The sequence below is a fragment of the Bos javanicus genome, chromosome 21 (assembly GCF_032452875.1).
Source record: "Bos javanicus breed banteng chromosome 21, ARS-OSU_banteng_1.0, whole genome shotgun sequence".
Taxonomy (NCBI): domain Eukaryota; kingdom Metazoa; phylum Chordata; class Mammalia; order Artiodactyla; family Bovidae; genus Bos; species Bos javanicus.
This window is the reverse complement of record NC_083888.1, coordinates 26,261,428-26,284,269: the sequence shown is the minus strand read 5'-3', so window position 1 is coordinate 26,284,269 and position 22,842 is coordinate 26,261,428. Positions and strand designations below refer to the sequence as shown.

The following is a 22,842-nucleotide window of genomic DNA, read 5'->3' as shown; positions in this document are numbered from 1 at the left end:
ACATGTTTCAGTACAAAGGAAGATGGTGCCAGAGGAAATGACCGTAAGCCAGTTAGAACATTTCTGGTGCCATAAAAATAGACTGCCTTCCTCAAGACTTGACTAATTCCATTACTGATATTAGTTATTATTTGTACCTCTCCAATTTCCAAAAATTAGTATAGAAAACAGCCACTGAATCCCAAAGATTCTGACTCTGATTCAAATGACACATTGAGTATCTCCTATGTGCCAGACGTTGGGCTATTTATTTACTTACTAACTAGCCCACCCCTTCCCATATCCCAGAGGTTGAGTGATTTGTCCAAATTCACATAATGGGTAAGTGATATGTCTCTTCTAGGGTCCAAATTGTCTGGTTTTCAAGCCATTGTCTTTGTTCTGGCTGCGTGTGTGCATGCGGTCACTTCAGTCATGTCTGACTCTGCGACCCCATGGGCTGTAGCCTGCCAGGCTCCTCTGTCCATGGGATTCTCCAGGCAAGAATACTGGAGTGGGTTGTATGCCACTCCAGTGGCATAAGGAAAAGGATGCCATTTCCTTCTTCAGGGTATCTTCCTGACCTAGGGATTGAACCTGGGTCTGTTACGTCTCCTGAATTGGCAGGTGGATTATTTACCACTAGCACCACCAGGAAAGCCCTTTGTTCTGCCCGCTCCACTGTCATAAGGAACTGATGCTTTCTCGGGAGGACCACAGGGAACTCCCAGACCAGCACCTTTTCCTGCCCAGCAAACTGTGCCTCCTCCCAGTCTTGCTCGGGGGCCCATCCCACCCACAGTACATTCTGCAGTGACCTCTTACATCAGTATCATCTCTTCAATCATGGGCATGAACCACTGTGTTGCCTTTCTGAGCATTCACAGTGGCCTCCTGACCAGCCTGCTGTCCCCAACCTCTTCCTCCTTCTGACCCATCCACTGCACTGCTGCCAGAATAGTCTTATGGCATCTTGTACTTTACACCCTTGTAAAGCCTTTGATGTCTGAAGCCCCTCACGAAGTGGTCCCCAGCTGCCCCTCACAGTCTCACCTCTTGATACTTTCTATGCCTTTTCCACTTATTCTTATATATATATATATATATATATATATATATATATATAATTTCATTTTTAATTGGGGGCATAATTGCTTTACAATAGTGTGTTGGTTTCTGCCAGGCATCATCATGAATCAGCTACAGTTATACATATGTCTCCTCCCTCTTGAACCTCCCTCGCACCTCCCACCCTATCCCATCCCTCTAGGTTATCATAGAGTATCCCAGCGTTCACTGAAGCACTATTCATAATAGCTAGGACATGGAAGCAGCCTAGATGTCCATTAACAGAGGAATAGATTAAGTTGTGGTACATATATAAATGGAATATTACTTAGCCATAAAAAGGAATGCATTTGAGTCAGTTCTAGTGAGGTGGATGACCCTTCTAGAGCCTGTTCTAGACACTGAAGTAAGTCAGAAAGAGAAAAACAAATATCATATATTAATGCATATATATGGAATCTAGAAAGATGGTACTGATGAAGCTATTTGCAGGGCAGCAGTGGAGACACAGACATAGAGAACAGGCTTCTGGACACAATTGGGGAAGGAGAGGGTGGGATGAACGAGAGAGTAGCATTGAAACATATGCTTTATCATATGCAAAATAGATAGACAGTGGGAAATCGCTATATGACAGAGGAAGCTCAAACCCGATGTTTTTTTTTCCCTTGTCCTTTTTTATTTTTTGGCCCAGCAGCAAGGCATACAGAATTTTATTTCCCTTAGTTCCCTAACGAGGGATCAGGCCCATGCCCCCTGCAGTGGCAGCATGGAATCTTAACCATTGGACTTTCAGGGAAGTACCCCTACTCATTCATATTATCTTGCTTATTTCTGCCTATTTCCATTCTGCCTCACTTTGAGGACTTCCCAATGACCCTAATTGATGCCTCGCTTCCTGATAAACTCTTGCTCACTCCTCTTAACCAAACCCAACTTTCCAATTAAGAGACACAGTCCACATTCTTTGTGACCTTCCTCCGCCACAATTATCTGGCTTCTGCCTGCAAGGAAGCCAGGCACCGGCAGAATGGGTAACATCCTGTTGTGTGCAGGGGGGTGGAGGTGGGGTGAGCCAGAGGGAGGAGATTGGGATGACTCAGGGGTTCATGGCCTGGGTGGGACCCCCACCAAGAGAAGGGTGCGCAGATTTCTTAGCTGCCTGGAAGAGCCTGTGGGATTGGAGCTGCCGTCATGGCCAAGTGTAATGTGCGCCAGGCAGCTGTGTGTGTGTGTGTGGAGGAGGGGAAATCCAGGGATCAGGAGAGCAGTGTGGGCTGTAGATACAGTTTAAAAGGTCCCCAAAGCCGTGGGAGAGGGTGTGTGAGCTTATCGGGGGCCACACGAACTGTGAGAGCCCTGGGAGCAGGCTTCAGTGGGGGTGACCCTGCAGAGTCCCCTCTGAGGTGAGTACACCCCACACTGCAGGGTGGGCCCCACTTTCAGAGGCTGGGAAACCAGTTTCTGCATGGCAGCTTCCTCCACCCCATCCTCCTGCCCAGGCTCCCCATCGCCCCAAGCCTTCCCGTCCATGGGCAGCCTGTGCCCTTTGGGCCAGCAAAGCCATCAGAGCATTTGAAGTCCCCACCTGGTGCCTGTGTGTGGGGCCCGCAATCCACCCGCCAGCACCTGGCCGCCAGCCAAGCCCACCACCTGCTAACTCAGGTGCCTGCCTCCCCTCCACCTGCAGCTGCCAGCTCCCACAGGCCCCAGGCTTGTGGGACTCTCCAAAGAGTCTCCGATCCTCTCCAGGAATATCAAGGGGGTGGTTTCCTTTCTTACAGATACTCACTGAAAGAGTAACCCCAGAAGAGATTCTCCCCCACACAGGGGATGTGAACAGAACTTCATCTCCCTCCTTGGAAATGCCAGCTGCTGCTTGAGTCCCAGCCAAGGAGAAACGGGCCCCAGGGGCTTAGGTCTTGGCAGGCTGGGGCCTCTGCCTCCCCACCAGCTGCTCCTGAGCCAACGGGCCTGTAAATGTGTTACAAGGTGTCTCTCAGGTTGTGTGAGGCCAACCCAAGGTGTCAGAGCTGAGAGCACGGGGGCAGGAACAGTTGAGGGGTGGTCGCCTGGGAACCGAATCTCTCTCATCAGCCCCTTCTCCAGGATTCTCAGGAGGAAAAACGCTGGTGAAGGCCAGGTGATGAGGCCGGAGGAGGAAGCCACGTGGCTACTGGAGGCCAGAATCAGAGATCTCCCCGTCAGCTCTCCCAGACCACACAGGGCTCTCTCACAGGATTTTTCCAAACTTTCTGCTAAATAATCCATTTTCTCTTTTATCAGGGTCATCTTCCTCTTAATGATCCGAAGATCATCCTGTTCATTGTTTGGAAAGCTCTGCAGCCCTCCACTTGGGGTTCAAGTCCTCTTTGTCCCTGCAGGAGGTGGGGATACAGGCTGGAGAGCTCTACGTGGGTGACATCACCATCTCAGGAAAATCACAGAGAGCCTCCCAGGAGGAGCCATACCTCTCTGCAGCTCATTATCCGCACTTGCTGCTTCTGGTCTCTCCGGTCTGGGCAGACTGGCTGATTAGCACCTGCCACGTGGTCGGCTGGCACTCACATCCTGCTTCAGCGTCCTGTCACTCTGTAACACTCTGAACAAGCCCGCGGTTTTGACATGCTGGGAGATGAGCTCTGAATGGGTCTTTCTGAGCACGTGGAGTAGGACCTGTCTTCTCAGTGGCACTGCCGGCTGCTGCTCCTGGCAACCAGCATTACCACACAGCCACCAACTGCAGACGATGTGCATCTTGCTGGAGAGGAAAGGGAGGAACTAGCTGATACTGCCAAACCTGATTGCTACCTCGAGTGGCTTCTCCGCTCTCTTATTGTTGCTGTTCAGTCACTCAGTCATGTCTGACTCTGCAACCCCATGGACTGCAGCACACCAGCCTTCTCTGTCCTTCACTATCTCCGTAGTTTACTCAAACCCATGTCCACTGAGTCGGTGATGCCATCCAACCGTCTCATCCTCAGTCGCCCCCTTCTCCTCCTGCCCTCAATCTTGCCCAGCATCAGGGTCTTTTCCAATGAGTCAGCTTTTTGCATCAGGTGGCCAAAGTACTGGAGCTTCAGCTTCAACATCAGTCTTTCTGATGAATATTCAGGGTTGATATCCTGTAGGATTGACTGGTTTGATCTTGCTGTCCAAAGGACTCTCAAGAGTCTTCTCCAGCACCCCAGTTTGAAAGCATCAATTCCTCAGCGCTCAGCTCACTGGATCCTCCCAAAGTGGTCCTCAGTTGCTGCTGGGGACTCTGGACTGCCCAGGCTCTGCCTCACCCCGGGAAGCCTTCTGTTGGCTCAGGTTTGCTTTATGGTAGTAGTTTTAATCACACAGCCCGAAGTTCACTAGTCACTAGTTCACAAAAGCTACATAATTACCAGCCGGGGCATTTAAAAATATACAAACTCTTGGACTTTCCTGATGGTCAGGTGGCTAAGATTCCACATTCCCAATGCAGGGGGCCCAGGTTTGATCCCTGGTCAGGGAACTAAATCCCACATGCTACAACTGAAAGTTCAATTGCCGCAACTAAAAGATCCCTCATGCGCCAAGGAAGATGGAAGATTCTGTGTGCAGCCATTAAAACCCAGTGCAGCAGAACAGGCAAGTCCACAGGGACAGAGGAGGTTCTGCTTCTGGTCGCTATAGGCTGGGGAGGCACAATGGAGAGCGACTGCTAATGAGGAGGGTCTCTGCTAACTGGGGTGACCAAATGTTCAAAAAATAGATAGTGGTAGTGATGATAGGTACATAGCTCTGTCAATATAGTAAATACTACTGAATTTTTGGGGGTTTGTCAAAAAGTTCATTTGGGTTATTTTTCATAAGATGTTACAAAAAACCTGAATGAACTTTTTTGGCCATCTCAAGCCACTTCAAAAAAATGAATTTTATGGTTGCTCAGTCTTGTCTGACTCTTTTGCAGCCGTGGACCCATGGACTGTGGCCTGCTAGGCTCCTCTGTCCATGGGATTAGCCAGGCAAGAAGAATACTGAAATGGATTACCATTTCCTACTCCAGGGGATCTTCCCAACCCAGGAATAGAACTGGAGTCTCTTTATGTCTCCTGCATTGGCAGGTGGATGCTTTACCACTAGCACCACCCAGGAGGCCCCAGGTGAATTTTATGGCATGTAAATTAAAATCTCAATAAAGCTGTTAGAAAAAATCCTAGGCATTGTCACTTGCTCTCCATATGTCTTTGGACCAGTCAGCCTCAGTATTCTAATCTATAAAATGGGGATGGGCATGCTCTAGAGAGTGCTTGTGAATCATGGGACACTTATGAGTACTCATTAAACACTAGAGCCATCAATCATTATTATCACAAGAATCACAATATGAAATTGGACTCGGCTTGAAGGCAATGGCACCCCATTCCAGTACTCTTGCCTGGAAAATCCCATGGACGGAGGAGCCTGGAAGGCTGCAGTCCATGGGGTCGCTAAGAGTCAGACACAACTGAGCGACTTCACTTTCACTTTTCACTTTCATGCATTGGAGAAGGAAATGGCAACTCACTCCAGTGTTCTTGCCTGGAGAATCCCAGGGACGGGGAGCCTGGTGGCTGCCATCTATTGGGTCACACAAAGTCGGACACGACTGAAGTGACTTAGCATAGCATAGCATATGTGATTTGCATGCATCACTATAATGCTTTCAACAGCACAGCTCTGTGAACAATTTTGCTTCTGTTCGTAGGCACAGATGGAGATGAGGCTCAGAGAGATGCTCACAGGCCCTCACCTAGGAAATAGCTGAATGAAGATTCAAATCTCAACTTGTCTCACTCCAAGTCTATCATCCATTTATCCGTTCTCTCATTCATTCAATAGTCCAGCTCTGATCCAGGCACTGGGGAACCAACACTCAACAAAACAGCCTTGATCCTAATCCTCTTGAAGTTCAGTCTCTTGGGGTGACCAATGTGTATCAAATAGTCACAAAATCAAGTGCATAACAACAAACAACATAGTTACGTGAAGCAAAAACATGGGATGCTACGAAGGAGGACACAGAAGTACTGACAAATGTAGGCTGGCAAGGAGGTGGGCAGGGAGAACCTCAGGATACCCAGACCTGCAAGATGCAGGTGACCTGCCCCAGGACGAGGGGAAGGGTGCTCCTGGCGGGCTGACTATGTGAGCACGTGACTGTGGGTCCCCCACCCACTGTGTGCGTGAGTGGGTGGGAGGGGGAGGCACCCACTGATACTGCAAAAGGATTAGACAAAAGCTGCTCCATCAACTGTCCTTCCTCATTCCACATGTTCCGGCCCGAAGCAGGAAGATCGTGTGGTGATGCAGACTGAGCAGGCAGGGAGAGGAGGCACCTGTCTGTCACCTTCCAGGAGTGGTTTCGGGGTGGGGTTGGTGCAGCGGAGGGCGTGCCCACATAGGATGGGGTCAGACTGAGCTGTTGATGGGATGGGTGGGATGAGGTGTTTTGGAAGGGCTCACCCAGATCTGAATGGCAGAAGCGGGAGGGGCCAGCCCTGGAACGTCTCTTGGCTTCCCCTGTGCGTGCAGCTGCATGAGCCTCCACAACCTCGGCCTTCTCCCACATTCCTGGCTCTAATCCTGCCCTGCCTGTCACACCCAGTGACTCGAGCTGCCTCACGGACAGGACTTTCTATCTCATTATGGCTCACCTGCCCCATTGCAGGTGACAGCTCAAGTCACCACAGAACTCTTGAAGGCTGGAATACGTGCTGGCCTGGTCCCACTGAACCAAAATCAAATTCATAGCAACATTACTCAAACACCTGTCTTCCCTGGATAGAGACCAGAAGACCAGATAACCAGAGAGAAGAGAAGATGGCAACCAGCATTTCCAGTGTTTACTCACTGATTTATCCCTGAGGTTTTTTTCTTTATGAAATAATTATATACCTGCTGGTACTTCCCAGGTGGTGCTGGTGGTAAAGAACCTGCCTGCCAATGCAAGAGACATGTGAGACGGGGGCTTGATCCCTGGGTTGGGAAGATCTGCTCGAAGAGGGCATGGCAACCCCTTCCAGTATTTTCGTCTGGAGAATCCCATGGACAGAGGAGCCTGACGGGCTACAGTCTGTGGGGTCACAAAGAGTCGGACATGATTGAGGTGACTTAGCATAGCACATATACCAGCTGGAACACAATATTTGCTTAATACATATCTTAAATCTATTCCTCTTCAAACAATACCTTCACCCTCTGATAAATCAGTGTCAAATCACTCGTTACTACAAAAATGTTTTAAAGTCTGTCCATGTTTGAAATCATTTCATAAATCGCTCATCTTTGGGACATTGTGGACTAGCTGATGTGGACATTCTTTCTCAAGCACAAACAGGCACTGGACGTGGTATGTGATGGTTCTGGGGCCCTGGGCCCTGCCTACCAGGGAAGCTGGGTCTGGTGTCTCCCCTGCTCTCCCACCAGGACTGGTCCAGCCCAGCCTTGACTGGCTCCTCACCCCAGCCTCACCAGGCTTCCAGATCAGCCTCCATCACCCCCAAACTCTCTGCTGTCACCAGGTAAGCTCCCTGGTGCTGGCAGGCCCTGAAGGGCAGGTGGGGACCCAGGAAATGAGGGGCAGCCTCATCTGGCCCCAGCCCACCATGGAGCAGCTGCTCAGGTTCAACTAGCTTTAAAAAAAAAAAAAAGCCGTCACTGAAATGAGCAGACATTCCTCTCCAGGCTGCGCCAGCCCGTGAGTCATTCTGGGGGTGGGTCTCAGGATTCCACCCCCACTGTGGAGGCAAGGGCCACCCAAAAAGCCCAGAGAGGAAGGAGCGGGCAGAGAAGTGGCCTAGCTAAATCTGGAAGAGGGGCCCGCAGCTGTTGCCACCCCCTCCTGCCCCTACATCCTGGCATTTGGCTTATTTACCGGCCTCTGCTTCTGGACGGAACCCTGCCAGCTCTTCTGCCTGAGACACCCTGAGCCCTTAGGGAGGGGGTGCAGGCTGCCTGGGGGGCTCAGGCAGCTGTGGCTCAGCCCCAGGAAGGGAGGTGGCACACGAGTGGCCGGGGTCACTTGAGCAGGAAGTCCACACCCACTGACCAGCTGCTCGTAAGCAGGCTGTGGGTACCAGGGAGGTTGGCTTGGGTTGCTCCAACCTGCCCGAGTGGTTGCTGGTGGCAGCCTTGGGGGCCCCTGCCTTCCTCGGAGGGGAGCATGTGAGGTTGGTTCCCCACTGGACAGGCCCCTGTGGAGAGTCAGTGACCTGAACCAGGGGAAGGCAGGCAAACACAGGCTGCATGCTCAGTGGCTCTGTCCCTGGTTCACTGGGAGGCCACAAGCCATGTCTCATTCCTCCCCATGTCCAGGCGGAACAAGGGGAGGTCTCTTACCTTCCCAGGGCCATGCCACCAGCAGTGTAACTTTCCTTCCTGGTGAGCAGCAGGCCTCTCTCCTGAGCCCCCGAGGAGATGCTAGGAGACAGGTAGAGGGGACCCAGGATAAAAGTCTCTGCAGGATGGGCTGTCTCTACCATGCAGGCACACCCACCGTACCTCCAGCCTGGAAGAAGCATTGTCTACACACCCAGCCCAGCCACCTGCCAGCACAGGGGGCACTTGCAGGACCCACAGAAGGGCAGATACCCTTGACTGATACACCCAGAGCACCAAAATGTACCAGCCTCATAGGAAAGTGAAAGGGTTAGTCGCTCAGTCATGCCCAACTCTTTGTAACCCCATGGGCTGTAGCTGTCCAGGCTCCTCTGTCCATGGGATTCTCCAGGCAAGAATACTGGAGTGGGTTGCCGTTTCCTTCTCTAGGGGTAACTTCCTGACCCAGGGATCAAATCTGGGTCTCCTGCATTGCAGGCAGATTCTGTGTCATCTGAGACACCCAGGGAAGTCTCACAGGAGGTGCTCAGTAAATGGCAGTTGAACAAATCCAAGAACAATTGAGTGCATAGATGGGCTCTTGAGTCAGATTCACATTGCTGGCTCACTGTGTGACCCTGGACCAGCTGATTACCTTACATTTCTTTTCTTCTTTTAAAAATATTTATTATAAGCTGTTCTTAAGAAAACAGATCTCTATGAGGAAGAACTGCTTTACAACTTGGTAATTTAACTTGAGGGACCAAAACATAAGCCACAGTATACCTGATACGGGACTACAAGGAATTTTAGATTTTTTTTTAAAACATATATATTTTTGAGGAGAAAGTGAATACCATCACTGACTTTATACTAGCCATACACATTTTTTTAAGTTAATTTTTATTGAATATAGTTTCTTCTCAAATGGTGTGGTGGTAAAGAATCCACCTGCCAGTGCAGTAGACTCAAGAGATACAGGTTCAATCCCTAGGCCGAGAAGATTCCCTGAAGAAGGAAATGGCAACCCACTCCAGTATTCTTGCCTGGGAAATCCCATGGACAGAGGAGCCTACAGTGGAGTGGGCTACAGTCCATGGGGTCGCAAAAAGTGACACAATTGAGTGATTGAGCACACACATATTTGCTTTACAATGTTGTGTTAGTTTCTGCTGCACAGCAAAGTGAATCAGCTGTACGTATATATATATCCCCTCTTTTTCAGATTTCCTTCCCATTCAGGTCACCACAGAGCACCGAGTAGAGTTCCTTATGCTAGAGAGTAGGCTCTCATTAGTTACCTATTTTACACATAGTAGTGTACACCTGTCAATCCCAAGTATCTAATATTTCTGAATCTCACTATATATTCACCAAGAAAGTGAATCTGGCTCTCCTGGGACCATGGTGAGGATGAAGTAAGAGAGACCATTGAAGTTGCTTTGCTTTCTGGCACAGAGCAGGTTCACTATTATCACTAACAGGATCACTCTACCTAACACCAACATTTCAAAGGCCACCCTGCACCATCTAACTTAACACTTCTCAGGGCAACGTTTTTCCTCTGCTGCTCTCAAGCCCAGTTGGTGGTATCCACCCAAGCATCTAAACAGAAACCAGGGTTCCTCCTGGCTCTTCTCATTGCTCATCCCTGGCACTGTGGTATCCAGTGCATCCCTCTCATCCTCCCTCTGCAGGTCTCTGGCCTCCATCTCTTCTCCATCCCTGCCTCCACAGCCCCGATCTTCTCTCAAGCCTCACTCCAGAGACTGCCAGACGTCCCCCCTGCCCCAGGCTCCTCCAGCACCATGAACTTCCCTCTACCCCACCCTGGCTGCAGTCATCCATCTGCCCACCTGCCACCTTCACTGGCTATGGGCCCCTGGAGAGCAGGGAGCAAGACGTGTACTCAATAAATATTTGCTGGACTGATGAGTCAGTGAACATAGGAGACCAGAGGAAAGGTCTTGGTGGGTGGAGAGAGGCCAAACAGGAAGAGGAGAAAAGTGGAAGCATATTTTATGCATAATTTATTACCTTTCAGTCCATCATGGTTTCATTTAAAAGAGAGGAAGGTAAAAGATGAAATGGAAATACATCTATAAAACATGAGCAGATGGTATCCAACTTATTTGTTCCAAAAGTGTGTTTATAAGTTGGTTGCTTAGAACATGGCATTGTATCCTCTGTTAAAAATTCAAATCAAGATCTATGACAGACTTCTCTGGAGTTCCAGTGGTTAAGAATCCGCCTTTCAATGCAGGGAACACTGATTCGGTCCCTGGTCTGGGAAGATCCCACATGCCACGGGGCAACTAAACCCATAGACACAACTACTGAACCCATGCGCCCTAAAGCCCATGCTCCGCAACAAGAGAAGCCACCACAATGAGAAGCCTACTCACTGCAACTAGAGTTGCCCCTGCTCACCACAACTAGAGAAAGCCTGCATGCAGCAACGAAGATTTAGAGCAGCCATAAATAAACAAATTAAAAAAGAGAGAGAAGATCAATGACAAATATAGATTAGCTGTTAACATATGTGCCATGTACTGTGTCAGGCATCTTCCATAATCTTTGTATCTAACCCCCTCCAGGGAGGAATTCCTATTCCCATTTTACAGATGAAAGGAAGAGAGTTGCAGGAAGATTTGGTAAATGTCTCAAGATCATGTAGCTCATTAAAGGAAGAGTTGTGAATTGACTCCAGATCTGTCTGTTTCTAAATCTTGTGCTTTCTTCCCCTAAGCTGCTGCTGCTGCTGCTAAGTCGCTTCAGTCGTGTCTGACTCTGTGCGACCCCATAGACGGCAGCCCACCAGGCTCCCCCATCCCTGGGATTCTCCAGGCAAGAACACTGGAGTGGGTTGCCATTTCCGTCTCCAATGCATGAAAGTGAAAAGTGAAAGTGAAAAGTGAAAGTGAAGTCGCTCAGTCGTATCCGACTCTTTGCGACCCCATGGACTGCAGCCTACCAGGCTCCTCCGTCCATGGGATTTTCCAGGCAAAAGTAGTGGAGTGGGTTGCCATTGCCCCTCTCCCACCAACATTGTCAGCTGCTCTGATTGGTTGGCCACCAGCCTTGCAGCTTCCTCATTGGCCAATCCTCCTAGGGGGGAGGGCTCTGGTGACCACAAAGACCTATGGGATGTAAGCTGTGGACAGAAGGGAGCAGTGAGGGAGAAAAGAGCCTCCTCGTTGGCAGATCTTATCAGCTAAACCCACAGAAGGTCAGGCCAAGTGCCACTGGAAATGCCTGAAAGAGAAACAAGGTTCGAGTTCTGGAAATTATTCCCCTCTTCTCCTACCCCTATAACTGCACCAAGATGGCAGATGCAGAAGAATTGGAGCAGTTTCGGCCCTTTGGGGGGCTTCCCAGGTAGCGCTAGTGGTAAAGAATACGCTTGCCAATGCAGGAGACATAGGAGACTCAGTTTTGATCCCTGGGTCCGGAAAATCCCCTGGTGAAGTAAATGGCAACCCACTTCACTATTCTTGTCTAGAAAATCCCATGGACAGAGGAGCCTGGTGGGCTATAGTCCATGGGGTCATAAAGAGTCAGAAATGACTGAAGCAACTTAGCATGCAAGCACTACCCTTGTGGAGGAGTGAAGGCAGGATGGTGCACTCCTTGCCTGTGGACTGTAAGGCCCCTCTTCAAACCTTCTCTCCATCCCACCTTCATCCCATCACCTGCGTGGAGACCCTTTGCTTAGGTAGTACTTGGATTCTCCAGGCCAAGAGCAGAGGACACTAATTGGCAGCTGAGGGACCAAGTCTGGCCTGCAGATGTGTCGTTCAGACTGCATAGCATCATTAAGAATTTCAGAAGTTGAGAAATTTCACACAAGTGTCTCGATGTTCAGCTTTACTGGAAAATCTGGCAACTTGGGGCCAAATTCCCACATGGCAGCAATCAGCTGGCACTGAGCTACAGTTGCTCCTTCACTGTGGGCATGGTCTCTCCCCGTCTTGTAAGAGAAGGGAGTGGCTTCACAGCCATGCTGGGCTGGGGTGTGGGCTAGCAGCTTGAATGTTTCCACAAGCTGTGTCCTCCTCCATTTGTGGCCAGTGGGGACAGAGGGCAGCTTTGTCAGCTAATGGAGTGGAAGCGAGGCGGCCACTCCGTGGGGAGCCAGCCTGCCTCCGAGCCTGCCTGCTTCTTGACCACAGGACTCTGTCCACTCCAGGAAACCTGCTGGTATTTCTAATGTAACCAAAACCACCCCTGGCTTCCTGGCCTGGACCCCCTAGCGTTCCCTTGCATGGCCCAGGCTGCTGTGTCCAGGGCACCTGGGCAAACATTTAGGGGCTTCAGGGCCCAGGGCCCCAGGCTGGGGCCCCCAACAGTCCCAGTGGTATGGCCCGTGTCCCTCCCGGGGCCAGTAGGGGGTCCTGCCAGAACCAGGCCTGCCGATGGGGTAGCCTGTTTCAGAATCACCAGATATTTCATTCCCACTTCAAGGAGCTTCCAGAAGAAAATCCAAACAAATATTTAGAGATGACTATCTTTCCACAGTCCTAGAGGAAGCACCAAGGCAGAGGGCAAAGACAACAGGCCTTGCAGTGGGGTCTGGGCCCTGGAGGAGGGTCAGGAAAGGTCCGACTGCTCCCAGAGGGTCTGCCTGCTTCCAGCTCACCGGTTCCAGAGCCCCTGCATCACCCTGAGGAACCTGAGAACCTGGGTCATCTCTGCTTTTTCTCTGCTTGGCATCCTCCCCCTTCTATCGCATTTCCAAATCAAGCTTCCCTTCCAGGGCCCTGGGGAGCACCAGCCCTCTGGGACCCAGCCTCCGATCCCCTCTGAAGTCTCTCTGGACTTTGAACCTGCCCACCTTTCCACTTTCCACCTCTTACCAGAATTGTGTGTTTATGATTTTCTCTTCCATTGCTGGCCTCAGCAACCCTTGAGAGGAAGAAATTCAAAAAGACTGTTTCAAATCCAGACCCCATCCTTACCAGCTATGTGACCTGGGACCCAACCCCACCCCTCTTCTTACAGTTAAGTTTCCTTAGCTGTCAAGTGGGATTCATAGTGCCCACCTGGCAGGGCTGCTGTGAGGATGGAGGATGAAAATACGTGTGATATTTGCTGTTCAGCAGAAACTAACTCAATGCTGTAAAGCAATTATACTCCAATAATTAAATAAAACAGCAAGAAAGAATGAAACAACCAACAAGGATATACTGTACTATTTAACACAAGGAATTATACTCATTATCTTTTAATGACCTATAATGAAGGACAATCTGCAAAAATGTGAATAACTATACTGTACACTGGAAACTATTACAATGCTGTAAATCAACTATACTTCAATTTTTAAACAATGAAAATACATGTGAAATCTCTAGCATGATGTCTGGACAAATGAAAAGCCTGGATGGGGCTTCCATGGCGGCTCGGTGGTAAAGAATCCGCCTGCCAAAGCAGGAGACAAGGGTTCGATCCTTGATCCAGGAAGATTCCACGTGCCGCCGAGCAACTAAGCCTGTGCGCCACAAGTACTGAGTCTGTGCTCTAGAGCCCTGGAGCCGCAGCTACTGAAGCCTGGCTGCCGTAGAGCCCGTTCTCCACAACAAGAGAAACCATCACATGGAGAAGCCTGCGCACCGCAACTACAGAAGACTCCAGCTTGCCACAAGTAGAGAAAAACCCATGCAGCAATGAAAAATCAGCGCAGCCAAAAATAAATATATAAATACAATCATTTTTCTAAAAAATTCCAGTGAACCACGGCTGAATGAGTGCATTCCACACGCATCTGGCTCTGTGCTGTGGCCGCACACAGCCCACAGGGGTGGTGGTGTATAAGGGAAATCGCTTTTCTCCTGTGTGCTCCCTGCTTTCAGAGTCCTGCTTGGAGAACTGCCGGTACAGCAAGGCCTCTCATCTTCGTCCCCTTTGCTCAGTTCTGCCCCAGAGCAGTGGGAGCACTTCACAAGCCAGCTCTGATCTCTGCAGAAGCCACAAAGACGAACGCCTCTCTCCCAGCCGCCCTCCCCACTCTGCAGTCTGCAGTGGCCTCGCGCCCTGCACGCTGTCTGCCACCTGGGGAAGCCAGGGGCTGTCTGGCCTGCTCTGCAGCCCAGGAATGTGCTGGGACCACTACAGGCCCAGTTTGGGGCAGGGATGAGGGATGAAAAGCAGGACAGAAAACCACCAGCGACGTTGCACTTGACTTTTTCAGAAGCTCGTTTCCTCAGGTTCCATACTCAACTCACCCTCAGTTAAGGACAAGCTTCCCTTTCCTTTTTTTGTGTCCTTAACTCATTCTTTCTTTTTCCTCTTTTATTTTATTTCCTTGAAAGTGCTTGTTGCTCAGTCGTGTCCAACTCTTTGTGACCCCATGGACTGAATCCTGCCAGGCTCCTCTGTCCATAGGATTCTCCAGGCAAGAATACTGGAGTGGGTTGCCATGCCCTTCTCAAGGGGATCTTCCCAACACAGGGATCGAACCTGGGTCTCCTGCATTGCAGGCAGATTCTTTATTTTCCTTAACTCATTACTAAGTCTGGCCTCCCTAGAAAACATACACACACACACACACACACACACACACACACACACGAGCCTTGACTTCTGACTGTGCCTCCTCTGAACAGAGTGCTGCTGTGCTATGGAATGCGGTTCCTGCTGACCAAGGAGAAATGGCATTCGGGCCCCTGGGCAGAGCACCTCTTACCTGAGTGGGTGTGAGTGAGCGTCCCTGCCCCCTCTACCCGTCAGCTGCTTCTCCCCACTCCTCCCACAACCCCCACAGCCCCAGCTGCAGCCTGTACTCCTTCCCCACTCCAAGGGCTCAGCTGTAAGTCAAGATGCCTCAGCTCGTGTGTGCCAGACACCCTCAAGCAGAGCCCCAATACCTGGGCACCAAAGCTGCACAGGCCACTCTGGGTGCCCCAAGAAAGCAGGGCAGGAGTGGGGAGCATGCATCTTGCAGCCAGGCAGGCCGCACCCAACACTCTGACCATTACTTGCTGAGTCTGTTAAAGCAAGTTGCCCAATTTATCCTAACCGCAGTGTATTCCGTTGCAAAATGGGAATTCCTGCCTCATGTCCAAAGAGATGATGTGGTTCCAACACACATTCACACGCATGTATTCAGTCGTGTCCAACTCTGTGCGACCCCATGGACTGTAGCCCACCAGGCTCCTGTGTCCATGGGTTCTCCAGGCAAGAACACTGGAGTGGGTTGTCATTTCCTTTTCCAGGGACTCTTCCTGACCCACTGATCAAACTTGACTCTTCCTGTACCTCCTGCAGTGGCAGGCGGATTCTTTACCATTGAGCTACCTGGGAAGCTCAGCATTCTTTCAGGTCTTGCTGTTTTGAATACCTCTTTCCCGAGAGCCTGGGAATCCCTCCGTTGACCTGATTCCAGACAATATCACTGGTTATCTATACACCTCCCGTCTCTCTTGGTCCATTCCATCTACACATCTATCTATGAGTCTGGTGAGCCTGGAATCCTGTGCAGCAACATTCTCTCTCGGTTGGCAGCGTCCTAAAGTATCTGATTTAGTTCTGTTGTTTCTATAAAGTGAATCCTGTGGGGCAGTCAGATTGCCTGAGGACCCAGGCTATCAGGAGAGTCTGGTGCTGCTCTGAGGTTATAGCATCACCACCTGCACCCCAGGGTGTGCCCCAGCTTGGACTAGACCCCGTCCCTTAGCGTACGTTCAGCTGAGGATTGCAGATAGGAAGGGACCTCTGGGCTGGGTCTGTCACGAGAGAAAGGGAGGGTGATTCCCCGGCCAGCTCTGCAGGCTGGGAACTGGGGTGGGAGAAACTGGAAGTAACCTTTCTAGAATATGGAGGAGGGCATGGCAATCCACTCCAGTATTCTTGCTTTAAGAATCCCATGGACAGAGGAGCCTGGTGGGCTAGGGCTCAGGGCTTCCCTGGTGGCTTAGTGGTAAAGAATCCGCCTGCAATGCAGGAGATGCAGATTCCATCCCTGGGTCAGGAAGATCCCCTGGAGGAGAAAATAGCAACCCACTCCAGTATTCTTGCCTGGGGAATCCCATGGACAGAGGAGCCTGGTGGGCTACAGGGCATGGGGTCACAAAAGAGTCAGACACGACTTGGTGACAAAACAACAAGAAGAGGGCTCAGTGCAGCCAGGGTCTCTGAATCCTTCTAGCACTTCTCTGCTTGGTCCTTCCAGCACTACCTAAATGGTCTGGCTTGTTATAAGAAGATTACCTAAAACTTCCTAGTGCTATGATTCTGGTAACAGCCTTTTGCTAAAAACCCTATTGGTTGGAAAATGAAAATCTGGGCTTGGAATCTGATAGCAGACCAAAATTTTCTGCTTGGTACAGGATGGGGCACCTTTGGATTTGATGGGGGAGGAAAAGAGGGGAGTGGCTGGCAGAATATCCGGGAGGAAAGAAAGAAGAGAAAGGACTTGAACGCTTGCACGGTTAGAAAGCAGGAATGATGGAAGCACTGAATCAGGGCTTCTCCAGTAGCTCAGTGGTAAAGAATCCACCTGCCAACAGAGGCAATGTGGATTCAATCCCTGGGTTGGGAAGATCCCCTGGAGAAGAAAATGGCAACTCACTCCAGTATTCTTGCCTGGGAAATTCCATGGACAGAGGAGCCTGGCGGGCTACAGTTCATGGGGTCGTAAGGAGTTGGACGCAACTGAGCGACTGAACAATAATTTGCAGAGACAGTTACATGTCAGAAAGGCACTCTTTTCACCACTACCTTCATTTCTCACAGAGAAAGTCCTTCTTCTGCTCTTCCAAACCCTGCCTTTCCCTGCCCATGACTAACACCTGCCCCCAAAAGATGCTTTTTCCATTTGAAAGAGAGAAGCAGAACTGAAGGTCAAAGCTGAGCGTCTTTAACTCTTCAGCTCAGGAAACGAAAGACCGAACCAGCATTGTGACGCCAGGAAAATACACCAGTGGTGGAGAGGGTGGAGACATTTTCCAAGCCCTTTTTGGTTTGAAAAGAAAAATAGAGAAAAACTTAATGTGAAAAATCACTTCTCCCTAAATATATCAAGTAGGAGCCACTTTTTATGAGCAAACCAAGTTATACATGGATCTACTTTGATGTTTCCCAACAAAGGGACTTAACATCTTTAAAAAGACACTTAAAAATAAACATGGAGATATTTCCGTTTTCACCTAGATTTTTATTATGTTCTTTTGAAAACACAAATGCCATGTTCCAGTCGGGACAAGACTCTGATCTGTCTAGACTGGTTGTGGTCAAGGGTAAGACAGACAGAAAGGGACTGGAGGAGAAGGGAGACAGTGAAGGACATAGTGTCACGTTCAAAGTCCTTGGACTGAGGCAACCTTAGAGAAATCCAGGGTGTCCACAAACTCTAGAGACACAAGAGAACATGCACAATGTCTTCATGGGTATCTCCCATCTATAGAAAATCAAATAGGATTTGTTTCCAGAATTTGTGGACACACTGTAGGTTCAGACCACCCAAAGACAGCCTGGAAGATTCCACATGCTTGAGACAAACTGGGCCCTTCTATGAGCGAGACCAGCACAGGCTGGCCACCCCTGTAGGGTGAGGGTGGCCACACAGGGCCCTGGCCTTCATGTAGACCCAGGACACTATAACCCTGTCTATGCTTGGGCTAGGCATTGATGAGAGGCGATCTGCCTAAAACTGCTCCTCCTTCAAGACTCAGCACTGGTGTGACGTTCTCCTTAAAGTCTTTCATGATATTGCCCACTCCAGCGCTAACCCTGGGTCCAGGTTTGACGCTCCTCGTCTGTGTCCACCTGTACCACCAGGCATACCGTGTGTACTCAGGTTGTCTCTCTGTGTTTGTGAACTCTCTGAGGGTGGGCTGAATGGTCTGGTCTCCTCTATAATCCAGGAGCCCAGCACAGGGACTGACATTCAGAAGGACCTCAGGTGGGACAAACTGAGAGAGTAACACTGAGATATATACATTACTATATGTAAAATAGATAGCCATGGGAAGTTGCTGTATGACACAGGGAGCTCAAACCCGGTGCTCTGTGACAACATGAAGGGGTAGGATGGGGAGGGAGGTGGGAGGGAGGTTTAAGAGGGAGGAGACATATGTATACCTATGGTTGGTTTATGCTGATGTATAGCAGAAACTAACATAGCACTGTAAAGTATTTATCCTCCAATTAAAATAAATAAATTAAAAAAGAAGGACCTCAGGATATGATTAGTGAGTGAATCAATGAATATTTGCCAACATAATCCCACCAGACACCCTAAGCAGGAGACAGACTAGAACACAACCAACCTCTACAGAGAGTGACAAATATAAGGATGGATGGTGTGACAAGAACACGAGGATGAAGCGATTCATTCTGCTTGGGGATGGCCCTTGAAATACAAGCGGGATTTTATCAGGGAGCCACCTTGACAAATGACATTCCAGGCAGAGGGAACAGTAGGAGCAAAGACATGGTGAACTTGGGGGATTTAGATTAGCTACATAAGACCCCAAAATAAAAATACCATAGATGGGATACGAGGGGGCAGGCAGAAGGGTGGAGGTGGATTGCAGATCCAGAATAATTTTTAGTCCAAGAAACTTAATCTTCATTTTCAAATTGGAGGATAATTGCTCTACCATGCTGTGTTGCTTCTGCTATATAATGAAGTGAGTCAGCTGTATGTATGCATATATCCCCTCCCTCTTGAACTTCCTATCCACTCTCATCCCACCCCTCTAGGTCATCACAGAGCATGAAGCTGAGCTCCCTGTGCTATACGGCAGCTTCCCACCAGCTGTCTGACACATGGTGGTGTGTATGTCGATTCTGATCTTCTAATCCATCCCGCCTTCCCTTCCGCCCCTGTGGTCTTCATGCTGTCCTCTATATCCTCATCTCTATTCCTACCCTGCAAGCAGGTTCATCGGGACCACTTTCAGGAACCATAATCTTTGAACACAAATAGATCCTTGTTTTGGAAAATAACAACGCTTCACTACTCAAGAAGCACCCCTCCAACCCCCTGCAAGCTTTACTTTAAAGCAATGCTTTTGAAACCTGAAGTAGTGTCTGATATGGTAAATTTTAGGCAACTTAGATCAAAGAGGGAATTACTCAGGACCATGACTGCCATCAGTTCACATCCATTGAAATATTTCTAAATGCAGAAAGGGCATAATCTTTGAACCTGGTTTTGCAAAACAAACAGCCCAGCTTGGAAGAGGGCCTTCTGTTCGGCATATGCTAGGCATCCAGAGCTGCTTTTGAAAACATACCCTCATCCCTTTGGGCCAGAGCAAGCGATGCTCGATAGGACTCATCTGAATGACAGTTGATGGGAAATGCTTGCAACAGGTTCTATCTCTGTCTCACCCTCATGGTCAATCTGTTTCTAAATCCACCTTTCCTCGGGAGCTCTGTATACAGAGCGGCATGGGAAAGGCTACAGGAAGGAGGGATGTGGCTCTGCAGCCCTTAGAAGAGCCCTATGGCCAGAAGCTGTGCCCAGAGGCCCTCCAGGAGGAGGGATAGCAAGATGGAGCTGGCGGTCAACCCAGGGATACCTGACTCTCACCACCAAGCTTTCCCAGCATGCAACCCTCTTGACATCCAGAAGTGCAGGTCTCTATGAAATAATCGAGAACCAGAGAGCTCAGGGACTTCCCTGCTGGTCCAGTGGTTAAGAATCTGCCTTGCAATGCAGGGGACATTGGTTCAGTTGTTGGTTGGGGAACCATGTGGTACAGTCAAAAAATAAATAAATACAAATTGTGTGGGGAGGGGGGCGGTGGGGCCTGCTCAGTCATATCTGACTTCTGTGATCCCATGGACTGTAGCCCACCAGGCTCTTCTATACATGGGATTGCCCAGGCAAGAATACTGGTGTTGGTTGCCATTTCCTTCTCCAGGGGATCTTCCCAACCCAGGGATCAAATCCACGTCTCCTGTTTGGCAGGCAGACTCTTTACCACTGAGCCCTGGGGGAAGCCCCAAATACAAAGACATCAGTTTCTTAAAAAAAAAAAAAAAAAATAAGATGATTATGTTCCCAGTTAACACAGCCTTCCAAAGAGTTCACAGATGGCAGAAAAAAACTGTAAGGAATCTCCTAAAAGAAACTAAAGACATTCATCCATAAGGCAACTCCATGGGGGCCCCTTCCCTGCCCACACTGCCCTTTAGGCAGGAGGGAGGGAATAGTGATTGATCCTGGTAGGTTCTGGGCCCCCTAGACTGGCCTCAGCGATGGATACATGGGGAGGTCAGAGGATCACAGATCTAGAACCAGAACGACACTTCAGGGAGGTCCTTGAACAAGAGGAGTCTCTTCCTCCCTACAGCATTGCTCTAACACTGTAACACTAACAAGACACAAAAAGCTGTGGGTACAGGCTATTAAGGGCGTCACGATCAGAGTTAGTTATGGGCTGGTGCGTCACGCTGATTACAGTAATTACTGCAGGAAACTGAATCGTGATTTGCTGCCAACAGATGAAAGCACTAAATTACAAAATCTGGAGCAAATGACAAATAGAAATATTGAACAAAGAAAGTTTATGGGCGGATGTGAAAGTGGCCAGCCATCAGCCCAAACCAGGAAACCTGGCCCACATGGGATTGTAAGACAAACAGGCTTCTGTGCTGCACTGTCCTAAATCCCCTAAGAACACGAAAACCAGGTCAGAAGTGACCAGAACTCTGGAGCCTGGCTACCCATGGGAAGAACGCACACACACCCACGGGCACACACACACGTAGACACAAACACATAGCCCCTCTGCTATCCTCTGTCAATGCATTAAACTCCCAAGAGGCTCTCAAGACAAGATAACAGATGGAGATTTGCAAGAGGAGATTCATGAACAGTAGAACTTGGGGAAATTCCATCAAGGAAATGCTGTTCTGCTGGCCTTCCCAAACTCCGTACAAAAACCCAACACAAATTGAGGTGTTTGGTCAACCTGCAGAAACCCCTGCACCTGCAGTGCAGTACCCCAGGGTGGGCCTTTCAGGTGGGTATACCTGGGGAAAAGAAACAGGAGCATTTCAAGTGGACAGAAGTGTGGTTTCCAAACTCTATCTGTGAGCATGAGCAGCATGGCCCATCTCATAAGCTCTTCACAAGATCCCAGTAATTACAAGTAAGAACAGAGGTACACTGGTTGCAGTGGGATCTCGGGGCAGCTAGCTACTGCCTCCCCTCCAAACACCTGAGACATCTATGTCGATCCTAGGGTTCCACAGAACAGCATTTGAGAACTGCTGGTCTAAAGTGCGCCCAAGGTGGCAGGGCAGCCCAGAAGAACAAAAAACACTGGGGGCTTTTTGAAACAATCTCTGTAGGGCAGTAAAGGCAGAAATGGGACAGCGGGAGGTCATGAGGGACGAGCTGAAGGGGAGTTGAGAGTGGCAGAGGTTGGCTGCTCACTCCCCGATGTATCGGCGGAAAGAAGGCAGCAGCTGGAGAAGGATGAGGAATTCCACAAGGGTGTCCAGACTCCAGGAATCCAGGAGATGGAGGAGGGAGAGGGAGGGGCCCAGGTGGGAAGGACAGGTCCCTCTGAGACCTAAGGGAAGGTCAGGGATGTGGGACCATGCCAGAGATTTCAAGGTGGAAGGTTGAGGGCTCCCAGGCCGATGGCTTAGGCATCCATCGGGGCAGGCAGGGTGCTGGCAGAGCAGAAAAGGAGCTGTGTTTGAGAATGCCTCCATTAGCTCGAAGTGTAGGCTCTACTGTGGGGCCCCAGCATGGACTCCTAGTGGCCATTCTCCACTTTAATTTTATAAACCACTTCCTGTGGAGGAAGAAAGGGCAGGCTGGCTCATGGCCCTCTGTTTAAATAAGAAACAAGAACCAGACTGAAATTGCAGTCGCTATTGCATGCTCAGTCGCTCAGTTGTGTCCAACTCTTTGCAACTCCGTGAACAGTAGCCTGCCAAGCTTTTCTGTCCATGGGATTTCCCAGATGAGAATACTGGAGTGGGCCACCCTTTCCTTCTCTAGGGGATCTTCCCGATCAAGAGATCTAAGCCATGTCTCCTGCCCTGGCTGGCTGATTCTTTACCACTGAGCCACCTGGTAGATGTTGACCCAATTCCCAGCTCATATAGATTCAACTGGCACCAAAACATGGGTGCCATTTTTGAGTCTACCAAGATCACTCCCAGAGAGACCCATTTGTTGGTGTCACCTATCCTGAAAACGTATTTGTAATTGTAGAAACTGCAACACAGTCTGGGAAAAATAAAAGCAGAAAACCATCACCTGTCATCTCAAAGCTTCTGCTACTTTTCCTAGCAGATTCAATTCTTCTATGCCCTGCTTTGAGGAAACCTCATATGTGAAATTCATCACTAAGCTAGAGAGAATATATGTATATTTTCAGAAAAATGTTTGCCTATACAAAAAGGGGAGTCATATTACCAGGGATTAGCTATAGGGTTGCTTGAAAGAGTAAAGTCCAGTGTTCAAGATATGTCTTTCAAATTAAGCTCAGTGAT

The 22,842-nt window shown here is 49.5% G+C and overlaps 1 protein-coding gene across 6 annotated transcripts in view; it reads right to left on the bottom strand.

Moving 5' to 3' along the window:
• CEMIP (cell migration inducing hyaluronidase 1) overlaps positions 1-22,842 on the bottom strand; it is a 160,135-nt gene that overhangs the window by 85,397 nt on the left and 51,896 nt on the right. Inside the window, exon 1 of one of the 6 annotated variants that reach the window (XM_061394592.1) lies at positions 8,398-8,478. The exons of the other annotated variants lie outside the window; for them this stretch is intronic. The gene's annotated coding sequence lies outside the window, so the exon portion shown is untranslated. Of the gene's footprint in view, positions 1-8,397; positions 8,479-22,842 lie in introns of those variants that run through there. 6 annotated transcript variants of the gene reach the window in all.